Below are 16,885 nucleotides of genomic sequence, written 5' to 3' on the forward strand. Positions count from 1 at the left end.
ATGGCACAGAGAGGGCGGGGTGCTTGCAGTTGTCCATCGGCAGTGCCTGGATACCCTCACAGGTGACAAGAAGGGCCCTACAAATTTACTGATTGGTTTATACTATCTGCAGCTCTCATGCCCACACCATGCACAGCGTGTAATCTGTCTGAAATTGACAGTTTACACCATACCTGCCACCCTGAACAAAAATCTTACAGTGTGATGAGGGGGGCGGGGCTCCTGTGCCAAGAAGTACCTAAGACGCATTTATGAACTCCACCCTGCCCTCACTCACCTTCCTGCCCCCCCCCCCCCAAAAAAAAAAAGCTTGCTGATGCTGGTGCCGATGGCTTTGGGTGTTTTCACATCACTTAATGGGCATCGGCTGTTTAAAGCCTCAGAAAACGAGCTGGAAAGTCACTATTTACAGTGCCTTTCAGTTCGTTCTCCCTGTCATCTTGTGATATCGGCTACTCACCAGGAGACCGTGTGATGGGAGCTGATATCGTGTGTCACACGGTGGCACCGCGTGAGTTGCCAGGTATGTTACACTTCAATGATTACGGCATGCCTCAATGTCTTGCGACCACACGATTGGTTGAAAAGCACTTGTACATTCCATTGTGAGTCGCAGGTCTTGGGGGGGGGGAGGGGGAGGACACACCCGTTCATCCCTACCTTCCCATTTTGACTCGCAAGGTTTCCCAAAGTGTGCATGGTGTTTCCCAATGGCAATTTCAAATTGCAAGCATTTATGTGCATTTCAAAGTTGTAATCAGCATTCTCAAGGTCAACTTCTCTGACTTTATGAATACAAAGTATATTTGTGAATCTGTCCCTAGTTCTTTTAAGACTATGCCTTAATTCTTTTGAGGTTTTATTATCTGAGTTTTGGGACGGTCATCAACAACAACTAGACAACTAGATCCGTCAATGGGTTAGATGGTCATGCAATAAATATCGCATTCCATGGTGTGAAAGTTCACGTCGTAGCATTTTGCCACCCTTATGGTTTTGGTGAAATGGTGCCACACCATATACTCTCGGAGTAAGCAAGCTTTGGCTCCATGTCAAAATATCGTAGTAGTTAGAAATATCACCTGACATAAATATTGTATCCTACATATTGTCTTTTGAAAAATATCAGATATGTATGTAGATTACCGGTTAACTCCAAAGGGGCCAATGTTTTTTTAGTGCTATTTAGGACATGTTATGCGATGTTCTGACTACGATATTCTGGCACCACACCGCAATCCTTTCATTTTGCAGGTGCTTTGTATACGTTTACTCAGTGCTCACATTTCCCGACAGGAGACCTGTAAACTTCCCTGCAATCGCAAGTCCAGTCCTGTCTCTACATTGACACCTCATGTTGGGAAACCTTTTTGCACACGTGCCTCAAAGTTTGGAACTCCTCCCAGAAACGCGGGAAGCCACGAGTTTTGTCTTTTCATTGCAATGCTACACTTGCCTTTCTGACCTCAAATAACGCCCCCTTTGCTGTCTGGGAAAGTAATGCTTAATTTAATTAATAAATGAAGCTGAGCGGTGTTGCTTCATTGTTTACCTGTCTGATATCGCAGGCTCTGCACTTTCTGCGGATGGTATAAGCTAATATGCCTCATAATTATGGAGAATCACCTTGCTAAATAAACAGTTGTCTGTCTAGAGACAGTCTCCCAGGCAAATTTCAAGTAGAACAAACATGGAGACAAAAAAATGGAGGCTCGCGGGCTCCACCCCTTGAATTCACTGCACCCCATTAGAGCTTTGTCTAACTTTCTCCTATCCTCTACAAAATCCTGAAGACAGTGGTCTGCTGTCCTTCCACTCCCAAGACCAACTGCACAGGCACTGCTTTCTTTACCTTAGCCCAGGGATCAGACCACCTTAAGCTCTGAGACCACCACAAGCGTATCGAGTCAATGCTTGCTGCCAAACTTAAACTGAGGGGTGTCATAGCTAGAGCCAGGTAAATTGACCAACACGCTATATCGATACAGAGGAGCCAGACATGCTAGCCCGATCCAGAGGAGCCAGACATGCTAGCCCGATCCAGAGGAGCCAGACATGCTAGCACGATCCAGAGAAGCCATACTTGCTAGCTCGATCCAGAGGAGCCAGACACACCAGCCCGATCCAGAGGATCCAGACACGCTAGCACGATCCAGAGAAGCCACACTTGCTAGCTCGATCCAGAGGAGCCAGACACACTAGCCCAATACAGAGGGGCCAGACACACTAGCCCAATACAGAGGAGCCAGACACGCTAGCAGATCCAGAGGAGCCACACTTGCTAGCTCGATCCAGAGGAGCCAGACACACTAGCCCAATCCAGAGGGGCCAGACACACTAGCCCAATCCAGAGGGGCCAGACACAATAGCCCGATCCGGAGGAGCCAGACACGCTAGCATGATCCAGAGAAGCCACACTTGCTAGCTCGATCCAGAAGAGCCAGATACACTAGCCCGCTCCAGAGGAGCCAGACACGCTAGTCTGATCCAGAGGAGCCAGATACGGTAGCACGATCCAGAGAAGCCACACTTGCTAGCTCGATCCAGAGGAGCCAGATACACTAGCCCGATACAGAGGAGCCAGACACACTAGTCCGATCCAGAGGAGATAAACAAGTAAGCCTGATCCAGAGCAGCCAGACACACTAGCTTGATCCAGAGGAGCCAGGCACGCTAGCCCGATCCAGAGGAGCCAGACACGCTAGTCCGATCCAGAGGAGCCAGATACACTAGCTTGATCCAGAGGAGCCAGGCACACTAGCCCGATCCAGAGGAGCCAGACACGCTATACCGATCCAGAGGAGATAGACAAGCAAGCCTGATCCAGAGGAGCCAGACACACTAGCTTGATCCAGAGGAGCCAGGGACGCTAGCCCGATCCAGAGGAACCGGACATGCTAGCCCGATCCAGAGGAGCCAGACACACTAGCCCAAACTAAAGGAGCCAGATAAGCTAATTCAATCCAGAGGAGTCAGACACGCTAGCCTGAACCAGGGGAGCCAGACAAGCTAGCCCAAACCAGAGAAGCCAGACAAGCTAATTCAATCCAGAGGAGCCAGGCACGCTAGCCAGATCCAGGGGAGCCATGCAAGCTCTCCCGATCCAGATAAACAAGACATGCTAGCTCAATCCAGAGGAGCCAGAAACGCTAGCCCGAACCAAAGGAGATAGACAAGCCAGCCTAATCCAGAGGAGCCATACACGCTAGGCTGAACCAAAGGGACCAGACAAGCTATCACGATCCAGAGGAGCCAGACATGGTAGCCCAATCCAGAGGAGCCTGGCATGCTAGCTCGAACCAGAGGAGCCAGAAAAGCTATTTCATTCCACAGGAGCCAGACACGATAGCCTAATCCATAGGAGCCAGATATGCTAGCTTGATCCAGAGGAGCCAGGCATGCTAGCCCAATCCAGAGGAGCCAGACACACTAGCCCAATCCAGAAGAGCCAGACACGCTTGCCCCAAACAAAGGAGCCAGACAAGCTAGCCCGACCCAGAGGAGCCAGACAAGACAGCCCAATTCAGAGAAGCCAGACAAGCTAATTCGATCCAGAGGAGCCAGACACGCTAGCCTGATCCAGAGAAGCCTGGCAAGCTATGCGGATTCAGAGGAGCCAGACATGCTAGCTTGATCCAGAGTAGCCAGGCATGCTAGCCCGAACCAGAGGAGCCAGAACCACTAGCTCGATTCAGCGGTGCTAGACATGGTAGCCCAATCCAGAGGAGCCAGGCACGCTAGCCCGAACCATAGGAGCCAGAAAAGCTATTTCATTCCACAGGAGCCAGACATGCTAGCCCGATTCATAGGAGCCAGACATGCTAGCTTGATCCAGAGTAGCCAGGCATGCTAGCCCAATCCAGAGGAGGCAGACACACTAGCCCGATCCAGAAGAGCCAGACACGCTAGCCCCAACCAAAGGAGCCAGACAAGCTAGCCCGACCCAGAGGAGCCAGACAAGACAGCTCAATTCAGAGAAGCCAGACAAGCTAATTCGATCCAGAGGAGCCAGACATGCTAGCCCGATCCAGAGAAGCCTAGAAAGCTGTGCGGATCCACAGGAGCTAGACACGCTAGCCCGATCCAGAGGAGCCAGACATGCTTGCCCGATCCAGAAGTGCCAGACACCCTTGCCCCAACCAAAGGAGCCAGACAAGCTAGCCCGAACCATAGGAGCCAGACAAGATAGCCCAATCCAGAGAAGCCAGACAAGGTAATTCGATCCAGAGGAGCCAGACACACTAGCCCGATCCAGAGGAGCCAGGCAAGCTATTCCGATCCAGAGGAGAAAGACAAGCCAACCTGATCCAGAGGAACCAGACATGCTAAGCCAAACAAAAGAAACCAGACAAGCTAGCCTGATCCAGTTGAGCCAGACATGGTGGCTCGATCCAGAGGAGCCAGACACTCTAGCCCGAACCAGTGGAGCCAGACACGCTAGCCCGATCCAGAGGAGCCAGACACGCTAGCCTGAACCAGAGGAGCCAGGTAAGCTATCCCGATCCAGAGGAGATAGACAAGCCAACCTGATCCAGAGGAACCAGACACACTAGCCTAAACCAAAGGAACAGACAAGCTATCCCAATCCAGTTGAGCTAGACACTCTAGCCCGATCCAGAAGAGCCAGACACGCAATCCCGATCCAGAGGAGCCAGACAAGGTAGCCCTATCTAGAGGAGCGAGGCACGCTAGCCTGAACCAGAGGAGCCAGACATGCTAGCTCAATCCAGAGGAGCCAGACACGCTAGCTCGATCGAGAGGAGCCAGACTCAATAGCCCGATCCAGAGGAGCTAGACTCAATAGCCCGATCCAGAGGAGCCAGGCACACTAGCCTGATTCAGAGGAGCCAGACACAATAGCCCGATCCAGAGGAGATAGAGAACCTAGCCCGAACCAGTTAAGCCAGGCAAGCTAGTTCGATACAGAGGAGCCAGGCACGCTATCCCGATCCAGAGGAGCCAGACAAGCTAGCCAAATCCAGAGGAGCCAGACATGCTAGTTCAATCCAGAAGAGCCAGACAAGCTAGGTCGAACCAGAGAAACCAGACAAGCTAGCTCGATCTAGAGGAGCCAGACAGGCAAGCCAGATCTGTAGGAGCCAGACAAGCTATCTCGATCCAGAAGAGCCAAATACGCTAGTCCATTCCAGAGGAGCCAGACGTGTGATTTGTGAACACGGACACGTGTTAACACTCACAAAATGCATTGGTAAGTACAAAACTAAGGATTCTATCATAATGTATTGCTAGCACCCAGAGCAGGCTGGCACCGAACAAACAGCACACTACAGTAATGTATGTTCTGTTATCTTTCTCTTATGTAAGATGCACTCTCATACTGAACGGTGACTTGACGGGTCTCTTGAGGATCTACCTTCTCTGCCCTGACTATTGAATAAGTCAAGGAATTCTCTACAAGACATATTTAACCAATAGGGCTTGATCTTTAAGATTTATGCTGAGGCAAACAGACCCTCCACATTCCCATCGAAGGAAGCTCTAATGACTCTGCAGAAACATATTAACTTGCTTGCAGAACTCAATTAGAGGAAGAAGTGCATGAGACGGAAACATTCAAAAACAGAAGTGCTGCTGCTAGGATTTATCCCTTTTCAAGGCCCTTTGGCCAAGAGAATACAGAAATGCTGATACTAGACGGTGATACTGACACCATCAGTGCTTAATTTGTGCAGGTGGTATCTGGTGCTCAGCACCTGGACTTAATTGCCAACACCAGCACTTATGACAGCTGCCACATGGTGGCGCTGTTTGTGTGATTGAGAGATAAGCAGAACAACAGCTGTTTTAATAATTCAATATACATTAAAAACAACTAATACCTGCAGTTTAATTCATTCTAATAGCTTTGAAGGCCTCAAACACTATGAATTGTCCCCGTTAGAGCTGTGTGATGATTAACAGTTGTGTAGGTACTATGATGGCAGCACAGATGGGAAATGGGTGGTGCAAGTTGCGGTGTCCTCCGGACGAGGGCCTTAGCACTTACTTTTTTTTCAAATTAAGCCTTGGACACCATTCAAGGTACTTTTCCCAAGATAATACAGAACAATGACACCTTTCAACACACTTGTATGTACCAAGAGAACACAGAAGTGTTGATACTAGACAGTGATACCATTTCAAGGTACTTATGCCAAGAGTATAAAGAACAATGACATCTTTCAACACTCTTGTATGTTCCAAGAGAATACAAAGGAGCCAGACACGCTATCCCGATCCAGAGGAGGCAGACAAGCTAGCCAGACCCAGAGGAGCCAGACACGCTATCCCGATCCAGAGAAGTGAGACAATCTAGCCTGATCCAGGGGAGTCAAAAAAGCTAGCTTGATCCAGAGGAACCAGACAACCTAGCCCGATCCAGACGAGCCAAAAAAGCTAGCCCGATCTAGAGGAACCAGACAAGCTAGCCCGATCCAGACGTGCCAGACAAGCTAGCCAGATTTAGAGGAGCCAGACATGCTTTCCCGATCCAGAAGAGCAGACAAGTTAGCCTGATCCAGAGGGGCCAACGAAGCTAGCCGAATCCAGAGGAGCCAGACAAGCGAGACTGATCTAGAGGAGCCAGACATGCTATCCTGATCCAGATGGGCTAGACAAGCTAGCCCTATCCAGTAAAGCCAAACAAGCTAGCCCGATCCAGAGGTGCCAGAAAAGCTAGCCCAATCCCAGGGAACCAGACAAGCTAGCCTGATCCAGAGGAGCCAAATAAGCTAGCCCGATCCAGAGGAGCCAGAGAAGCTAGCCCGAACTAGATGAGCTAGACATGCTATCCCAATCCAGAGGAGTCAGACAAGCTAGCCTGCTCCAGAGGAGCCAGACAAGCTAGCCTAATCCAGAGGAGCCAGGCAACCTAGCTCGATCCAGAGGAGCCAGACAAGTTAGCCCAATCCAGAGGAGCCAGAGAAGCTAGCTGAATCCAGAGGAGCCAGACAAGCTAGCCAAATCCTGATGATTCAGACACGCTAGCCCGATCCACAGGAGCCAGACAAGCTAGTCCGATCCAGAGGAGCCAGACAAGCTAGCCTGATTCAGAGGAGCCAGACAAGCTAGCCTGATTCAGAGGAGCCAGACAAGCTAGCCTGATCCAGAGGAGCCAGAAAAGCTAGCCCAATCCAGAGGAGCCAGATAGGCTAGCCTGATCCAGAGGAGCCAGACGACCTAGCCCGATCGAAAGGAGCCAGATGCACTGGCCTGATCAAGAGAAGCCAGACACACTAGCCCGATCCGGGGGAGCCAGACAAGCTAGGCCCATAAAGGAGAGCCACATGCCCAAAAAATTACAGCTTCTGGTTCCTATTGTTATCTCCCAATTATTGGTATTTCCCAATAGAACACAGAAACACGTTCAATGTTCTGTGTCTTACCCACGTGCTGTGCTGGACTAGAGGCCATGAATAATCAAAGAAATAAGCTTTTCGATTTAAGCCGTGGATCTGAGATTCAGAGCAAGTTACAAAAATACACCAATGCGATTCAAATTAAATTTAGGCAGACGTCAAAGTACGGACAGTGGCGGAGATGTGTCCTAATGGCCAGAGGTGGCGACCCTGGGACTTGGGGACCTGATTCGAGTCCCGGCGTTGACACTGCATTTTGTGATTCTGGTCAAATCACTTGATCTCACCGTGCCTCTATGGACGAATCTGACCTTGAGTAATGCAACCTGGTGCTCATGTAGAGAGTTCTAATGCCCTTGGGCCCAGTGCAGAGTATGGAAAAATATTTGGCTGTGCGAAAGAACACTTGCAATCAGATTTTACTGCAAGAAAATCCGCCTGCCTGAAAAGAGTCGTGTTGTTCTTTAACGAAGGGGAAAGCTACAAAATCAAGAAGCAGTACAAGTTCGCTTGAGTTGCTTGTGAAAAGTCAAACCTGCGATGCAAGCTCCTTGACTTAAAAAGTTATTATTTAGCTTTTAGGTAGAGCACAGTGTGCTATTGCTAGGACATCGCAGCACTTTGTTACGCCAGGGATATGTCTAAATATGACAACATTCTTTCAGGAACACATTTGTGCCTGCATTCCTGGCAGCCTCTTCAGCTCTCTGATTGTCTGCCCCTAAATTCATTAGTGCTTACCTGGGAGGCCACAGTTTTTCTGTACTTTTTTAATGAGTATCTTTCAATTTAAGCGCTATTCCATCTCTTTGCCTTTTGCAAATCCTTGAGCATGTGCCCCTTCTCAGAGGGCTGTTAATCGAGTTGGGATTCCACTTCCAGCGCCACGAAACATACTCAGGTGTATAAGTGCTATTTAGATATCAGGTTACATCAAATACTTTAACAGGCAGCAGTGTGATTTGGTTTGACGTCATGCAGTCTTTACAGTGCAGGAAAGCCTCCTGTGGTGAGTGTATCAGTCAGGGGGCCTTGCAGGGTCATTCATCCTCTCTTTCAGCCCATTGCCCAGCAGATGGGTGTGTGTGCTGGGCAACTAGTGAAGCGCGTGCTGCTGTCTGTTCTAGACCAAGACACCGATACATTAATGAAAGTTAATATAGGTGAATTAATAGTAAGTTAATGTTCGGTTTTGAGCGACGTTTTTTTCTAGTGCTACCACCTGACTCCACATTTCTAGCTTATGCTTTTCATGAAGCAAATCAGTGAATTCTGGGACTTGTAGTGTAAGTGAGATTCTATTGACCACTGGACTCCATCACCCGAAAACAGTGATTTGTAAAAGCAGTGACCTGGACCTGAAAGGTTGTGACCCTGTGTATGGAATCATCTGGCGACCTATGTTTCACTCTGAAGATGGGTAATAGAGGACATATTTATTTGCTGCAACCTGGGCACGGTGAAGGTACAGCGCGCGGATAGTGAGAGAAGGCACCATTGCAGGTTCCCATACTCTGTGCCTGGGCTCTGATCGGGAGGTGTGAAGGGGTTTTCCCAAAGCGGCACCTTCGCGCCTGTCTGGTGTTTCCATTCCTCTGGTCCAGTGTTGTAAATGGAATTAAATGCGGTAAGGTACTCGTTATCCAAAGTATCTGTTTCCCCCGAGAAGTGCCGATTCTCTCACATTAAATGTATTGCAGCAGTGCTGAGAGGTGCAAGTTCTCTCCCTCACAAATTGAAGAAGTGCAGGTACTCACTATCCAGAGTACCTTGTTGCTCCTGAGAAGTGCCAGTACTCTCCCTTTAAATGTATTACAGCAGTGCTGAGAAGTGCAAGTACTCTCCCTCACAAGTTAGAGAAGTGCAGGTACTCACTATTCACAGTACCTATTGCTCCTGAGAAGTGCCGGTACTCTCCCTTTAAATGCATTGCAGCCGTACTGAGAAGTGCAGGTACTCTCCATCAAAAATTAAAGAAGTGCAGGTACTCAGTATCCAGAGCACCTGTTGGCTCCTGAGCAGTGGCGTAACGAAACTTGAGGGGGCTCCCCTGCAAGTTACGCGGAGGGGCCCCCTCCGAGCTCAATCAGGAGCTCACCGGCCGATGTTCTGTGCTGAGGGGGACGCCTGAAGTTTGGGGGCCCACCCGCACCACGGGGGCTGCGGGGCATGGCTTACGCCCCTGCTCCTGAGAAGTACTGGTGCTCTCCCATCAAATGTATTGCAGCAATGCTGAGAAGTGCAGGTACTCTCCCTTACAAATTAGAAAAGTGCAGATACCCACTACTCAGAGTACCTATTGCTCCTAAGAAGTGCCAGTACTCTCCCTTCAAACATATTACAGCAGTGCTGTGAAGTGCATTTACTCTCCCTCACAAAATAAAGAAGTGCAGGTACTCACTATCCAGAGTACCTGTTGGCTCCTGAGAAGTGCTGGCACTCTCCCTTTAAATGTATTGCAGCAATGCTGAGAAGTGCAGGTACTCTCCCTCACAAAATAAAGAAGTACAGGTACTCAGTATCCAGAGTACCTGTTGACTCCTGAGAAGTGCCATTTCTCTTCCTGTAAATGCATTGAAGCAGTGCTGAGAATTGCAGGTACTCTCCCTCACAAATTAAATAAGTGCAGGCGCTCAGTGCCGGACAGTACCTGCCCATTCTAAGCACCGCTCTAGTCATCGCCTCCTGCTAGTGCCTCAGACTTTCAAGTTGCGACTATAGATTAATGCAAAAAAACAACTTGAACTATTATGGTCTGTCACTGCTTGGCCCATCATCTCACAAAAAGGTCTTTAAATGGAGTAAAATATAACCCAAAGGAATACCACTCCAACGTATGCTACTCACAACAAGTATCCTAGTGGGAACTATATAACTTATGTGAATGACAAAAAGCACATAAACCCACCAAAATATGTGTTGCCGAGACCGACTCTTGTCTGGTCTTCTTTGCAATAGCAGCCAAAAAGGTCTGCCTTACTGTACAGGTCCTTTATCTGTGTGCGGGTACCATGTATCCTCGCATCACACCTTCAATATAGGGGCACTCGGACTTATATTTTACATAAGTATGATTTTTGTTTTTCACATTATTGCAGAGTGACAGGCTGAATGGTCCTGATGAATGCCTGGAACTTTTGGTCTCCTGGGCAGAAACATGTCGACCTAGTTAGATAGGAAATATCTATACTCCTATTGTCACACTGGTTTTAACTCCATCCATTGGGGATAGGTATTAAAGTTCTTTTTCCCTTTATGAGAGGGTTTTAATGCACTTTTGACATTATTTTTGCACTCTGCCCCTCATTTACCTCTAACATTGGAGTGAAAAAACACCTCACGCTCCTCTCCAGAGGGAGAGTTGTAGCCCACTCAGTGTACCTTGCGGGCACTGGGTGTAAGAGGGAACCCAATGATGAAGCATGTCACCCTAGTGGTGAGTGAGGGTTCTCGTCTTTAAAAGCTAATGCTTTTTGGTGGGTTTATGTGCTCTTTGTCATTCACATAAGTTATATAGTTCCCACTAGGATACTTGTTGTGAGTAGCACTGCTTGGCCCATCACACGTCTACATTGAGGATGGAAAGCAGCCTTTCCCTGGAGATCCCTGGATACTGGAAGCCCCAGAGGACACAGCCTTTTTAAGAGAGTACCAATGAGGATAGGGGGAGACTTTAAGGCCCTCTGCATTCATATTAACAATATATGAAAGTCTATTGTATACAACACAATAGTTATGGTTTTGCAACATCGAATGATTTAAGTAACAGTATTTACTACCACCCACTGTAACAGTACTGAATGGTTTAATTTGAGAAAGACAAAAGGTTGAGTTGGCCGTACCAAGATTCAAACCCCTGACCTACATGACACAGGTTTCAACCGGAAGCACTTAACTCACTGAGCCACCTCTTTAGACCTGATGATGAAGGGTGAAACTCGTTGTGCAAGAAGAGATACAGAGAGAAGGCAGAGGAAAGAGCAAAACGAATCACGTACGAGCATAGACTCTGTGCCTTATTCACAGCAAGTGACGTCAAGATACCTGATGACTTTGAGGATTGTGAATGGGCAGGATTAATGGGAGGCAAAATATATAATTTACCAGCATAGCGAGTGAAATACATGATTTCTGCACTTTGTGAAAATTCACATTGTTAACTTATTTTTACAATTACGTCTCTGTAAAGTATTTCCCAGCTAAATAAACGTGCTTTTGAGAACATTTGCTTGCAAAAAAGTAGAATTTTTGGCGATCCTTAAAAGATTAGTTTTCAGACTGTTAAATGGCAGTCGTGATGGTCCGCCTGCTTAGAAGCACGCGGTCATCCTAGTGGACCAGACAGTCAAATCCCAGGTGAGATCACAAGAAGTCACCCTAAAGCAAAGGAGCCAAGCTAACTCTACAGATGGGCAGGAGGCATCACGTGATGTAATGAAGAGAACCCATCACCATGGAAACAAGGAAAGAAAGTACCTACCCCTGGTACACCAGGAGGAAACCAAGGACAGCAGCACAGGAGGTCTATTATGCTAAGTGTATCACAGGTAGGGATGCACACGCCTCGCTTACAGGTGCTTCCCGTGCATGTCTAGGACCAGGTCCAGAATGCTTATTTGCATGGGAAGTTTTTGATAAATTTTACTTCTGCTTTTACTCCTGCATACAAAATCTTTCCGCTCCGCTGTCCCGAACCTGGCACACTCAGTTTCCATCCATAACTGTCTTAAACTGTACACCTGATTCTTTATATTTATTAATGCACACATTTCTACATCAACAGAGCTTTTCAACAAGAAATGCTTCGCATAACAACTAAGGGTGGGCAAAATGTGTGTAATGTGCTTTCATGTATTACCATGAAATTATGTGGGAATTACACCAAATTACGCGTAATTGCACAAAATGCAAATCTATCATTTACTGCTATATTTTAGTGTGAAATGTACCTTTGTCTCAATTGCTGATGTGAGGACACAGCTCGCTCTGAAAAAATAGTGTGTAAAAAAATATATATTGCGCGAATGATAGTTGCTTGCTTTATAGTTGTTAGCATTGTTACCGCACTAAAAAGTTTACCGCAAATAGGGGTGTATTTACGCGACTAGCGCAATGGCATCATTTCAGAAATTTCGACAAGCGTAATACGAAATTTCCAAAATGTATTACAATTTCGTCGGCGCCATAAAAATAAAAACAAAATGGTACAGAAAGCCTTAGAAGTTGTTGGTCTTTAGATAGATAAATTTATGGTATTACAAGGATTATAGATCTTGAGCAAAAACACGATAAAAGCTACTTTTTGAAATATACATACATGTACAGATATGGTATGGAATTTAAGCTAGTAGAGTGCTAGATAGATAGATAGATAGATAGATAGATAGATAGATAGATAGATAGATAGATAGATAGATAGATAGATAGATAGATAGATAGATAGATAGATAGATAGATGACTATTATGTATTCATGAAAGGTGACAAGATCAAAAGTATTAATAACATTTTAATTTATAAGGCTATAACGAGGACAGAAATAAAAGTGAGGATGCTACAGAAGCGGAGACAGGCAGGGGGTGTCTCAGAGATAGAAGGTGATCAATGAATCGCAGGAGAAAGACATCGAGGAGCGAGATGTGCGCAGAGAAGGAGCCTTGGGAGAAAGCTAGTGAGGCTTGCAAAGGATGAAGGCACCCCGAGAGATGGAAGAGTTATCGTATAGGTGGATAGAGGTCACAACCTCGGGTCCCTTTATAGTGAATGGCCACTGTATCAACCTGACCTCTGTGTCGGCATGGCCTTTACCTGGGCTGCCATGATTTCCAACAGGAACCTGTAATTATATCTTGTTTTTTACACAGCACTTCATGCTACACTTCTATGCGCTGGAGAATCCTGGGGTCAATGTAATAGTGTGGTGTTCATAGAGGTGCGCCCGGGGATACCTGTAGAAAGGCAAGGTCCGACCGAGCGGGGACAAAAGTGAGGGACTTGGGTGACGGATGAGGGTCACTAGAGCACAGTTATGATGACCGGCCTTGGGGTGCCCCTGGGAGGTCCTGGAGACGGGTGAGTCCTCCTACTGCCCTCTTGGGACCACAGGGAGCTGGACCCTGCGGCTCTTCAGACCTCAATGCACAAGTCATCCAGGGATGGATTAGGATCAAAAAGAGGCCTGACCCCTAAAAGAAAAAGAAGAGGGCCGCATTTGCTGATTGCGCTTTTGGAAACCACGCTTCAGTGTTTTAAGTATTGTGAAAAGATGGAAGGGGGGTTTCTCTGAAAGAGGCATGTTTTCCTGACCTCGCTGAGATAAAACAAAGTGCATCTGTTGCTGGAACTCTGTGTGCACGGATTATTTCACACTGGTGAACCCCACCTGAATTTAAGGGAGGCCACTTCTGCTCACGCGGCTCGTACATTAATGGGCCCGCTTAGCGAGAGGCTGGGAATCACACCTCTGAGCCCTGGTACTAGAGGGTAATAGAGGCCCATCTGCCCCCAGTAAGACCGCTTAGGCCCCACTGGGCCGCTGGCGGCATCTGAACAGCACCGACAGAGCCCAAATCAGCCACCACGCTGGCCAAAAAAGCGACCACAGTTGCAACTCAGATACCGGCCCATCGCCCATTGCCCGAGTGCAGCCCCCCTACCCATCCGACCCTGATGTCATCTCACCCGTGACAAGAATGCAGGGACTTGTATCTGAGGCAAGGGTGCTGTGTGTGGCATCAACGTGAACATACAAGCCTCCAACTCACAGGAATGTAGACAGCGCTCGTGCTCCCTGAAGTCTGTCACTGGAGGGAACGCACGCGTTTACGTCTGCTCAGCGCTCCTACGACTGTATGCAAAGATGTGTGCTTTTATCGGCTCCGTCTCTTGGGGAGGGTCTCTTCGCCCTCAAAGATAGGCTTGGGAGTTGGTACGAACTCTGTTACCTTGTCCCTCGGACACTATCCCTTTCACTGTCCGGATGCACAAACAAGCAGCATACAGCGCTGGCAGGAAAAGCACGCTCAGGAGGCGCTTCAATGGAACTCCTTGCCTTTGTGAAAATGTGCAGCCCTGCGTCGTTCACTTCACTACAGGTACCTTTTTAGGGACTTAAAGTAGCTCCGATAGTGAAAAGGGGGACTCTCCAAATGAGAACACAAAGCGTGAAACAGTAAGAAATAGCAGATACCGATTCGAGAAAGCGCCTTGATGGGCCTTGCCAGAATCCAGCACTAAAACACTAGGATGAGCGCCTCCTCCCCCCCTCCTGCAGTGACCTCTAGGAGGCCACACTGTCACATGTGCTAGTTCCGGCAGGGCCCATTCAGCCTTGCATCTTTCGGATGTCAATAACAAGTCCTGCAAACTTGAATTAGCGCATTGAGACCATCCCTTGGTGCCATGCACTACACTTTGTTTGGGTCCGCGCTAACGCATGCGCAAGCGCCGGGAGAGTCACGATCAGAGACTTACCACGAACTTTGAACTGGATGGCTGTGATTGTAGAAACTTGAAGGACAGCGCGCTGAAAAGTGACTGGATAGCCTCAAGGCACTTTCGGACTGGAACGAATGTGTTTTTTTTTTTAAGCACTTAATATTGGAAGTCAAATTGTTTCTAGGAGCTCCCTATTTTAGCAGTCAATAAACTGAATCAATTGGAGTTAACATGATTTACCCAGGATCACATATTTTGGGCCATTTGTTTCCTAAGCCTTCTGGTGCCAAAAACGCAACTTTGCCACTAATTCAAAATGTACACTTCTCTGAGAAACGCTTTGATTTCTAAAGGCACCTCTTATATAGACCAGCACCTAATCACACAATGACAAAAATAATTAGGAAGCCCGTTTATTCTATGCATCGCCCTTCCAACCCAAAATGCAGGCAGCGAGGCTGCATATGAAATGTGGAACAATAACATACACATATATGTCCAGGCATGTATATGGCGATTCATCGCAGCCTTTAGCCCACTGCGAATCTCTACTGCTTGAGGTCTATAATGGGAACTGTAGCTAGCACACGGGGAGAGGGGGCGGTCATTTGACCCAAATCACACAATGTTGTCAGATGGGGGAGCTGGGATTTTATGCCAGGTCTCCCGAATCAACAGACAGCAACTTAATCTCCAGATCGCAAACATTTGCTTAGCAACCTGACAGCCTTCCCAGTGAAAGAGCGCTCCCAAAATCAGCCAGCTGATCATAACATAACGATACATAGCATAAAATACTACACATACTTTGGTATAAAGTAACATAACTTACAAAACCCAGAATATCATAGCATAATACGAAATAAAATACCCAGAACAACATTGCAATTAAAGTGCTGCAAGAAAAATGTAATCAAGGCAGCATTTAAAAGGTTAAAAGTTTCACAGCGACACCCTTCACAAAAAATACGATAAACTGACCTTACACAGCCGTAAAGCGTAAGCTGTTCTCACGTCAATGTGCGAAAGTTTTCGACTCCCACAGACTCTGTTTTACAAGTTTTGGAAGCCCCCTTTTGTCTAGTTTCCGTAACAATTAATCAAATCCGAATCGCCAGAACGGTCGTAATGAGGGATCCGAGACGGGGGAAACCTTGGAGTTTAAATCCCATGTTTTTCGAGACGTCTCAAAAGTAGCTGTAAGGCGCCACACTCCGCCGCCTACCTGCGACAGGTCAATGTGCGCCCTGCTCCAGGCAGGACGCCGCAGCATGACAGCACCCACCCCTGCCCTCCCTGGAAGGAAGACGAGTGCGGCCGCACCGCACTCTCCACCGAGACACCCACAAACAGGTCCGTTCAAGTTGGAGCTGAAATTACCTGAATGGAAGGCGCGCGAGAGGCAGGGCGCGGAATCCGAGAGCAGCTCCGTGATGTCAGCAGTCTTAAGGAAATCCACCCTTTATAAGTGCAGGTCTGCGGCCATCGACACCCAGCGACGCGCTGTGCAAATATACCTGCCGAGAGCCAGCCAAGCCGATGGGCCCGCGAAGAACCGGGTTAAACTTTGAACAAACTCTGGCACGGCTCAGCCCGGCACTTTGGCATGCCTGCCTTCCTGCTTCAGAGAGGTGTACCCTCAGAGCATGTTCTTGAAAGGAGAAACTCTTGTGTGACAGGCAGCTAACTCAGCGAGCTAAGCGCTTGCTGCTACAGTTGTAATAAAAGTGCGAAACCTACCAGGGAAGATTCAGCCGTTCATCATTCTCAGGCCGATTCGAAAAGCACCATTAATTACTTCGTAGCAACGCCTGACACTTACAGCACTGCGAAGCGGTGGTAGTAAATTCTAAATTTATTAAAAAAAATACCCAGTAATATTGTATAGCATATGTTTTAAAATCATTTACGTTGGGGTATTCTGATTAAAGCTTTACAGCTATGTCCAGTCTTCTGCATTACTAAATGTCTTTGTGTGTTGCCTGGGCACGTACAGCCCCAAAAGCAATAGATTTTCATGTCTTTATTTATTTTGAATGGCATAGGAAGCTGGCTGCTTCTGGGTGCTTTGGAGTGATTTATTAGTGGAAG

At 47.6% G+C, this 16,885-nt stretch overlaps 1 protein-coding gene across 2 annotated transcripts in view; it reads right to left on the reverse strand.

Moving 5' to 3' along the window:
• KCNJ15 (potassium inwardly rectifying channel subfamily J member 15) overlaps window positions 1-16,463 on the reverse strand; it is a 150,230-nt gene extending 133,767 nt beyond the window's left edge. The window contains exon 1 of one of the 2 annotated variants that reach the window (XM_085621262.1): window positions 16,175-16,463. The gene's annotated coding sequence lies outside the window, so the exon portion shown is untranslated. Of the gene's footprint in view, window positions 1-15,775 lie in introns of both variants that reach the window. The other variant, XM_085621261.1, reaches the window with a different exon arrangement.
• Window positions 16,464-16,885: the final 422 nt, after the last annotated feature.

The sequence above is a fragment of the Triturus cristatus genome, chromosome 8 (assembly GCF_964204655.1).
Source record: "Triturus cristatus chromosome 8, aTriCri1.1, whole genome shotgun sequence".
NCBI lineage: Eukaryota > Metazoa > Chordata > Amphibia > Caudata > Salamandridae > Triturus > Triturus cristatus.